This window comes from Elephantulus edwardii, unplaced genomic scaffold, assembly GCF_000299155.1.
Source record: "Elephantulus edwardii isolate Elephantulus edwardi_28Jun2011 unplaced genomic scaffold, EleEdw1.0 scaffold00112, whole genome shotgun sequence".
Taxonomy (NCBI): domain Eukaryota; kingdom Metazoa; phylum Chordata; class Mammalia; order Macroscelidea; family Macroscelididae; genus Elephantulus; species Elephantulus edwardii.
The window spans coordinates 10,948,777-10,958,402 of NW_006399862.1; the positions used below are offsets into that span (position 1 = coordinate 10,948,777).

General features: G+C 42.5%; 1 pseudogene; it reads right to left on the minus strand.

Annotated features, from left to right (window-relative positions):
- The window catches only part of LOC102865952, a 17,656-nt pseudogene extending 12,909 nt beyond the window's left edge, over positions 1–4,747 (minus strand).
- Between the last annotated feature and the right edge of the window lie 4,879 nt (positions 4,748–9,626).

A 9,626-nucleotide genomic window follows, 5' to 3' on the forward strand; every position in this document is an offset into this window, starting at 1 on the left:
CATCTCATCAAGGATCTTCCTCTCATGCGCTGTCCCTTCACTCTCTCAAACATGATGTTCCTCTCCAAGATCTGGTCCCTCCTTGAAACATGCCCAAAGTATGTCAGACAAAGCTTCAGAATCTTTGCTTCCAAGGAGTCCTGTTTCAGCCTCTCCAAGATGAACCTATTTGTTCTCCTAGCAGTCCACACTCTTTTCCAGCGCCACAGCACAAAGGCACCAATTCTCCTTCTATAATCTCTAGTCATTGTCCAGCTCTCTGATGCATAGCATGCAATTGCAAAGACTACGGTCTGGATCAGGTGCATCTTAGTCTCCAGCCAAATGTCATTGCTCTGTACTCTGAAGAGGTCCTTGACAGCTGACTTTCCCAATGCAATTCGTCTCTTGATTTCCTGGCTGCTGGTGCCAAGAGTGTTGATTGTGGAGCCAAGAAAACTAAAACTGTTAACAATCTCAATCACTTCACCATCCATAATGATGCTGCCAATTTGTCCAGTGGTGAAAATATTTTCTTGATGTTGAGCTTCAATCCATATTGAAAGCCGCAGTCCTTGACCTTCTGCCGCAGGCGCTTCATGTCTTCCTCAGTTTCAGCAAGTAGAGTTGTGTCATCTAGATAACGCAGGTTATTGATGAATCTTCTGCCAATCCTGATGCCCCATTCCTGATGCCCAGCTTCCTGGATGATATGTTCTGTATATAGATTGAAAAGGTATGGAGACAAAATACATTTCTGGTGGACACCCCTTCCAATTTTGAACCATGCAATGTCTCCTTCCTCTCTTCTGACAACTGTCTCCTGGTTCAAGTACAGGTTTCGTATTAGCACAATTAAATGTTCTGGGATTCCCATTCTTCTCAGAGTCAGCCACAGCTTGTTATAATCCAAACAGTCAAAAGCCTTTGCATAGTTGATGAAACACAGATGGATATTCCTCTGGTATTCTGTGCTTTGTGCCACGATCCATCTAACATTAGTTATAATATCCCTAGTACCACGACCTCTTCCAAATCCAGCCTGCACATCTGGCAGTTCTCTGTTGATGTGTTGCTCCAGTCGTTTCTGGATCATTTTCAGTAGAATCTTGCATGCATGTGATAGTAATAATATTGTTTAATAATTTCCACACTCTGTCAGGTCACCTTTCTTTGGAATGGGAACAAATATCGATCAATATTTCCTATCAGTTGGACAGGTGGCTGTCCTCCAGATTTCTTGGCACAATTTAATGAGCACATCCAGAGCAACATCTGTTTGTTGGAATATGTTAATTGGTATTTTGTCAACTCCTGGAGCCTTGTTCTTTGTCAATTCTTTCAAAGCAACTTGAACTTCCTTCTTCATTACCACAGGCTTTTGCTCATACATTGTTTCATGAAATTCTTTTGAGTCAGCCTATTCCTTCTGGTAGAGTGACTCTGTATACTCCTTCCATCTTCTTTTAAAGCTTCTTGGATCATTTAACATTCTGCCCAAAGCATCCTTAAGTATTGCACCTCATGGATTGAATTAGTTTTTTTTCTTCAGCTTAAGAAATGCTGAGCTAGTTTGGCCCTTTTGATTTTCTAACTCCAGCTCTTTGCACATTATTATAATACCTTGCTTTTCCATCCCAATTTCTTGATTTCTTACTTTAGCTTTGGCTTCTCGGCACTCTAATACAATATTTAGTGTCTAATCTGGCATCCATCTTGGTCTTTTTTCCTCTTCTACCTTTGTAATGGTCTTTTACATTCTTCATGGATGGTACTTCATGCTATGGCAATGGAAGCTGAAGCCTAAAGATTTTATGTGTTTTCTCCCTTGCTTTATTCATAATAGAACATAGACGTTACACACACGGTCATCACTAAGTTTATGCAGTTTATAACCTATGTACTCATTACTGCCAAGTCAATTACAATTCATAGCATTCCTGCAGGAAAGGGTAGAACTGTTCCATAGCATTTCCCAGCTTTGAAATCTTGGCAGTCTTCATAGGAACAGATTGACACACCTTTTTCATATATATAAATATATGTTGTTGCTGCTGTTGTTGTTGTAGACCATCGAGTTGGAATCAACCCGTAGCTGATCCTCTGGCAGATTTTCCAAGTCTGTAAATGTCACAGGAGTTGATAACCCATCTTTCTTCTGCGGAGGTTCGAACCACATACCTTTGTCTTGGCAACAAAATTCCTTACCACTGAGTCACCAGAGCTCACATTAAATATGTATATATTATATGCATATTTACGGGCATTATTATCTGCATAATATATACACACACACTGTCAGACACGTATATACTCAGCCACATATATACACATACACATATATTACACATACTCATTATATACACACACTTACATACGAATACACAAACATATATATATATACAAACATATATACACACATAAATATAATCATAGATACACACACATATGTATACATAAAAGTTCTTATGACCAAGTGCTAAGAAGTTATGCAGCTGTCTCATAGGCACATTATTTAAATCCATCTGCTGCTCTTAAGGAGAAGGATGGGCAATTGGCTGCCTTTGAAATCCCACTGGATTGTCAGTTCTAACTATCACATAAACACACACACAACTATCTATAGATACAGATTGTTGTTTTTAGTTGCCTTCTAGTCAAGCATGACTCATAGCAACGCTATGAACAAAAGACCTGAAGCCCCTCTACAATTATCAACATTTATAAAAGTTCATAGAGTTTCTGGAGGCATGTTGTTTAGGAAGTGGATGCCACTCACGCTTCCAAATATGTGTATGTATATATATATACATACACACACGTATGTATATACATATACATATACATAGACAGATATATGGATATATGAATATATGTATATACATATACCCTTGGTATCAGTAGTCAAGAAATAAAATGACAAATTGCATTGGGAAAATCTGCTGCAAGGAACTGCTCCAGAGCTCTGAAAAGCAATGATGTCAGTCTAGAGAGTAATGTGCACTTAATCCAGGCCATAGTCTTCACAATTACTTGCTGTGCATCAGAGAGCCGGACAATGACAAAAGATGGCAGAAGAAGATGCCTTCAAGTTGTGGTGCTGGAGAAGAGTCTTGAACATACCATGGGCCACCGGGAAAATAAATAGGTCTATCTTGGAGAGGGTGAAATCAAGTTTCTCCTTGGAGGCTAGGATTTTGAAGCTCCATCTCACATAGTTTGGGCACGTGGCCAAGAGGGATTGATCCTTAGAAAAGCATCTCATGCACGGAAGGGGGGAGGGACAGCGCAGGAGAGGAAGATCCTGGATGAGATTGATTGATACAGTAACTGGGGCAATGGGGGTTGGTGTGTCAGAATCAGTGAGACTGGCTCAGGACAGGGCAGGCTTCGGAGGTGCTGTACGTAGGGTCACAATGGGTTGCAGGCAACTCAACATAAAAAACAACAAGTAATGCTGATGCATAAGTTCATGTATATGCATATACATAATATGCTAATGTTGTCGCTGTTGATGATTACTGTTGAGTCAAGCATGACTCATATTGACCCCATAAACAAAAGACCTAAAGCCTTTCTATAACTATGATCTTTTCTTAAAGTTCATAGTTTACAGAGGCATGTTGTTTAGGAAATGGATGCGATGCCACTCCAGCTTCCAATAGATATACCTAATATTAATGTATTTGTACACATATGCCATTGCATACTTATTGTATGTGTAGCCAGTGAATGCACATGTAATTTAAAAATAAACATCCATCAATATACAAAATAAGAACACTTAGTCTATTACTCATTTTCTAACTGGCACATTTCTTCTAAGTATCCAGTTTTCTAGGTTTGATAACAATTAGCAAATTAGCTTTTTTGCCCTCATTTATTTTTCTAACTTTTTCTCCCTGAGGAGATAGAAGTGAGAAGTAGGCAGGAGGGGGAAAAAAACACCCCAAACCAGGATAGCCTAGATAATACACAGGTTACATAAAACCTCTCATGACAATTACTTTAATCCCTAATATTTATTTAGCAATCAATAAACAAATGTAACAAATTTATAATAGATTATACACCCCCAAACTCAGACCCTACTCTAACTCATTGTTGAATAATAGATTCATTCCCTATCATAAAACCTTGGGCTGCCCACGACTCACACTGTCTTGCCACCTGCTCATATCTCATGCAGTCTCGCCACCTGCTTCCTCCTTGGTCACTCAGGTACCTTAGGGAACAAACTGCTATCTGGCTGGACCAGCTGGGACCCGTAAACTCAGGCAACAGGGAGGTCCTGGGCCAGACGACAGAGGTGAGAAGCCACTTCCACAAAGGAATAACAGGCTTCCTCCATGCTCACACAGGAACTTTGGGGAACAAACTGCTGTCTGAGCTGACACATGGAACCCCTAAACTCAGGAAACAGAGGGGTCCTGGGCCCCTCAATGGAGGTGAGAAGCCACTTCCAGAAGGAAACAACAGGCTTACTCCATGTTCACGCAGGTACTTTGGAGACCAAACTGCTGTCTGGCCTGAACACGTGGGACTCCTAAACTCAGGCAAAAGGGAGGTCTTGGGACCCTTGACAGAGGTGAGAAAGCACTTCAAGGGGAATAACAGATTTCCTCCATTCTCACTCAGGTACTTTGGGGGGCAAACTACTGTATGGTGTGAGCACGTGGGAGCCCTTAACTTGGGCAACAGGGAGATCCTGGGCCCCTTGACAGAGATGAACAGGCATTTCCAGAAGGGAACAAATGGCTTCCTCCATGCTCAATCAGGTACCTTGGGGAACAAATTGCTGTCTGGCTTGACCACATGGGACCCCTTAATTAAGGCAACAGAGAGGTCCTGGTCCTCTTGACAGAGGTGAGAACCTCTTCCTGAAAAGAAAACCAGGCTTCCTCCATGCTCACTTAGATACTTTGGGGTACAAACTGCTGTCTGTACTGACAATGTGAGACCCTTTATTTCAAGCCACAGGGTGGTCTTGGGCCCCTCGTCAGAGAAGAGAAGCCACTTTCAGAAGGGAACAACATGCTTTCTCCATGTTCCTTCAGTTACCTTAGGGAACCAAGCGCTGTTTGGCCTGACCACATAGGACCCCTTAAACTCAGGCAAAAGGGAGGTCCAGTGCTCCTCAGCAGAGGTGAGAAGCCACTAGCAGAATGGAACATCAGGCTTCCTCCATGCTGACTCAGGTACTTTGGGGAACAAAATTCTGTCTGGCATGACCACCTGGGAAACCCTTAACTCTGGCAACAGAGAGGTCCTGGGCTTCATGCTCACAAAGGTCCTCTGGGGAACAAACTGCTGTCATTCTTGGCCTCATGGTACCCCTTAACTCAAGTAACCAGGAGATCCTGTGCCCCAAGCAGGAAGTCACAAGCCACTTACAGAAGGGAATAACAGCCTTCTTCTATGATCATTCAGGTACTTTGGGGGGACGGGGGCTGGAACTGCTGTCTGGCCTGACCAAGTGGAACCTCTTAATTCTAGCAACAGGGAGGTGCTGGGCCCCTTGATGAAAGTGAGAAGCCACTTCCAGAGGGGAAGAAAAGGCTTTCTCCATGCTCACTCAGGTATTTTTGGGAACAAACTGCTGTCTGGCCTGACCAAATGGGACCCCTAAACTCAGGCAACAGGGAGGTTCTTAGCTCTTCCACAGACGTGAGAAGTCACTTCCAGAAGGGAACAAGAGGCTTCCTCCATGCTCACTCAAGTACTTTGAGGAACAAACTTTCTGACCCAACCATGTCAGATCTCTTAACTCAGGCAAAAGACAGGTTCTGGGCCACTTGACAGAGGTGAGAAGCCACTTCCAGAAGGGAACAACAGTCTTCCTCCATGCTCACTCAAATACTTTGGAGAACAAACTGCTGTCTGGTCTGACCATTTAGGACCCCTTAATTTAAGCAACAGGGAGGTCCTAGGATCCTAGAATGAAGGGAGAAGCCACTTCCAGAAGGCAAAAATATGCTTCCTCCATGCTCCCTCAGGTACTTTGGGGAACATACTTCTATCTAGCCTGACCACATGGGACCCCTTAAGCAAGAGGGACTTCTTGGACCCCTCGATGGAGGTCACAAGCCACTTCCTAAAGGGAAAAAGAGGAGGAATCCTCCATGCTCACTCAGGTACTGTGGGGAAGAAATTGCTGTTTGGCCTGACCATGTGTGACCCCATAACTCAAACAACAAGGAAGTTCTGGGCCTCTCAACAGATTTCACAGAGCACTTCCTGAAGAGGACAATAGGCTTCCTCCATGCTCACTCATGTACTTGGGGAACAAACTACAGTGTGTCCTGATCATGCGGGACCCATAACTTAAGCAACAGGGAGTTCCTTGGCCCCTCTACAGGTGAGAAGCCACTGCATAAGGGGAAAATACAGGCTTAATTCATTTTACTCACATACATTAGGGCACAAACTGCTGTCGGTGCTGACAACGTGAGACACCTTAACTCACCCAACAAGGAGGTCCTGGGCCCCTTGACAGAACCACTTCGAGAAGGGAACAACAGCCTTCTTCCATGTTCACTAAAGTACTTTGGGGAACAAACTGCTGTCTGGCCTGACCACCTGGGACATCTTAACTCGGGTAAGAGGAAAATCCTAGTCCACTTGACAGAGGTGAGAAGACACTTCCAGGAGGAAATGACAGGCTTCCTCCATGCTCACTCAGATATTTTGTGGAACAAACTGCTGTCTGGCCTGACCACATGGGACCCTTTAAATCACATAACAGAGAGGTCCTGGGTTCTTCTTTGGAGGTGAGAAGTCACCTCCAGAAGGGAACAACAGGTTTCCTCCATGCTCACTCAAGTACTTTGGCAACCAAACTGCTATCAGGCCTGACCACGTGAGACACCTTACCTCAAGCAACAGAGAGCAACAAGGAGGTTCTGGGCCCCTCAATGGAGATGAGAAGTCACTTCCAGAAGGTAACAATAGGCTTCCTCTGCGCTCACTCATGTACTTTGGGGAACAAAGTACTATCTGGTACGACCACATGGGAACTGTAAACTCAGGCAACAGGGAGGTCGTGTGACTCTCAACGAAGGCATGAAGTTACTTTCAGAAAGGAACAGCAGGCTTTCTTCATGCACAGACAGATTTGGGGTTGTTTTTTTTTTTTGGAACAAACTGTTGTCTGGCTAGACTGAGTGGCATGCCAAATCCCAGGCAACTGGGAGGTCCTGGGTCCCTCGATGGAGGTGAGAAAGCACTTGTAGAAGGAAACAACAGGCTTCCTCCTTGCTCACTCTGGTATTTTGGGGGGAAAACTGCTGTCTGTCCTGACCTCATGGGACTCCTTAACTCAAGCAATAAGGAGGTCCTGGGCCACTCAACAGAGGTGAGAAGCCACTTCCAGAAGGGAACAACATACTCCTTTCATGTTCACTCAAACACAGAGGTCGTGGGCCCCTCCACAGAGGTGAGAAGCCACTTTCAGAAAGAACAACAGGTTTCCTCCATGCTCACCCTGGTACTTTGGGGAACAAACTTCTGTGACCTTTCAGCCTTACAGGACTTGGACCAATACAAGAGCACAAATATATAGGTGTTTTTCAAACCATCTTGCAGATCAAAGTGGACTTTTTAGAGCCTTGGGAGCTCTAAGTACCAGTTAGGTGCAGCAAGTGTCAGTGTGGCACTGCAGGTCTCTGCAAGGTACAGTGAACCATGGTGGTGATCAGGGAGCTGCAGTGGGACACACCCACCAGGAGCAAGCAGTAAAGAGTGTACCTCTCCCCCTCCCCTGAACAAGTGCTTGTCTACATGTACACCCACTTTTCTTGCATCTGCTTGTTTGCATATCTAACCTTCCTATGGAGCAGTGTGGTCAGATCAAGAACCAGCTGTCATCTCAGGCACGAAACATTCTACCACAGCGATGTCCGGAAAGAAGCAGACTACCTCACTCCCCTCACAAACCCAAAGCAAGATATCACTTTCAAAAATAGACACAGTAGCAATGGTTTTCCTGAAGGCAGAATGTCTGTTGGAACTTTCTGACACCAAATTCCAAAGAATAATCATTGAATATTTTCAATGAGTGAAAAACAAACTTGAAGAATTACAGGACACTGCAAGCAAAATTCAGAAGGAGCTTAAAAAAAAACAATGCAAAACAGTGTAGATAAAATTAACGAAGCATTAGAGGCACTGGAAAAACACGAAATCATGATCCAAAACATGAAGCCCAAGGTTTCTGATGCTGTCAACACGATGGAGGGACACATGAACAGAGTTGAAGTGATGGAACACAGAACCAGTAAAATAGAAGATCAAATATTCACACTGATCTGCCAGAGCATAGAGCAGAATCAAAAAGGAATGAAAAAGAATAAAACCTAAGAATACTGTGGGACACCTTTAAGAGAAATAACATGTGCATCATCAGAATCCTAGAAGAGGAGGAAACAAGTAAAGGCACTGAAAACGTTGTGGAAAAATTACTAGAAGAAATCTTCCCAGGCATATGAAGAAAGAGAGAATATATATTCAAGAAGCTGAGTGGACACCATATAGAACAGACCCCAAAAGAAAAACACCAAGACATATCATAGTCAAATTTGCCAGAACAAAAGGTAAGGACAGAATTTAGAAAGCAGTGAGGGAGAAACAAAGAGTAACCTATAAGGGACAGCAGAAAATATTAAGTGCCAATTTCTCAGCAGAGATCATGTGAACAAGAAGACAGAGTAAGGACATATATTGAACACTCAAAGAACACAACTGTCAATCAAGAATACTGTACCAAGTGAAACTGTTCATCAAATATGAAGGAGAGATCAACATATTCCCAGAAAAACAGAACCTAAGGGAGTTTGTAAAAACAAGACCAGCATTGCAGGAAACACTGAGAGACATCCTTCTTAGAGAAGTGCCACAGAAAACAGGATGGGCCAAAGTAACTAGGAACAACACCAAAAAGAATGCAACATAATCACAGCAATAATGCCTTGCCTCTCAATAATCACACTCAATGTGAATGGTTTATATGCATCAATGAATAGAAAAAGAATATCAGATTGGATAAAAAACCAAAATCAATCAATATGTTGTTTACAAGAGACAAACCTGGAAATGAAGATAAAGAAAGACTAAAAAAAAAGGGTGGGAAAAAAATAAAAAGCAAATGGCAACCAGAAAAGAGCAGGAGTAGCAATATTAATCTCTGTAAAATTAATTTCAATGTAAATACCATCACAAAGAACAAGGAAGGTCACTATGTAATGCTTAAAGGGTCAATAGAACAAGAGGACATAACAATAATTAATATCTGTGCACCAAATGAAAGACCTGCAATATATATAAAACAAACATTAACACATCTGAAAAAGGAAATATACAACACTACTATAGAACTTGGAGACATCAATACACCACTATCAAGAAAAGATAGAACTACCAGAAAGAAACTCAACAAAAATAATGAAGAATTAAACCAAACAATAAACCAACTTTACCTCACAGATATTTATAGGCTAATGCACCCAAAAAAAAACACAGTATTCTGTACTGTATTAAGCACATTGTTCTCCACTGTGCATGAAACGTTTTCCAGAAGAGTTCACATTTTAGGTCACAAAGCAAGCATCAATAAATTTGAAAACATAGAAATAATACAATGCATTTTCTCA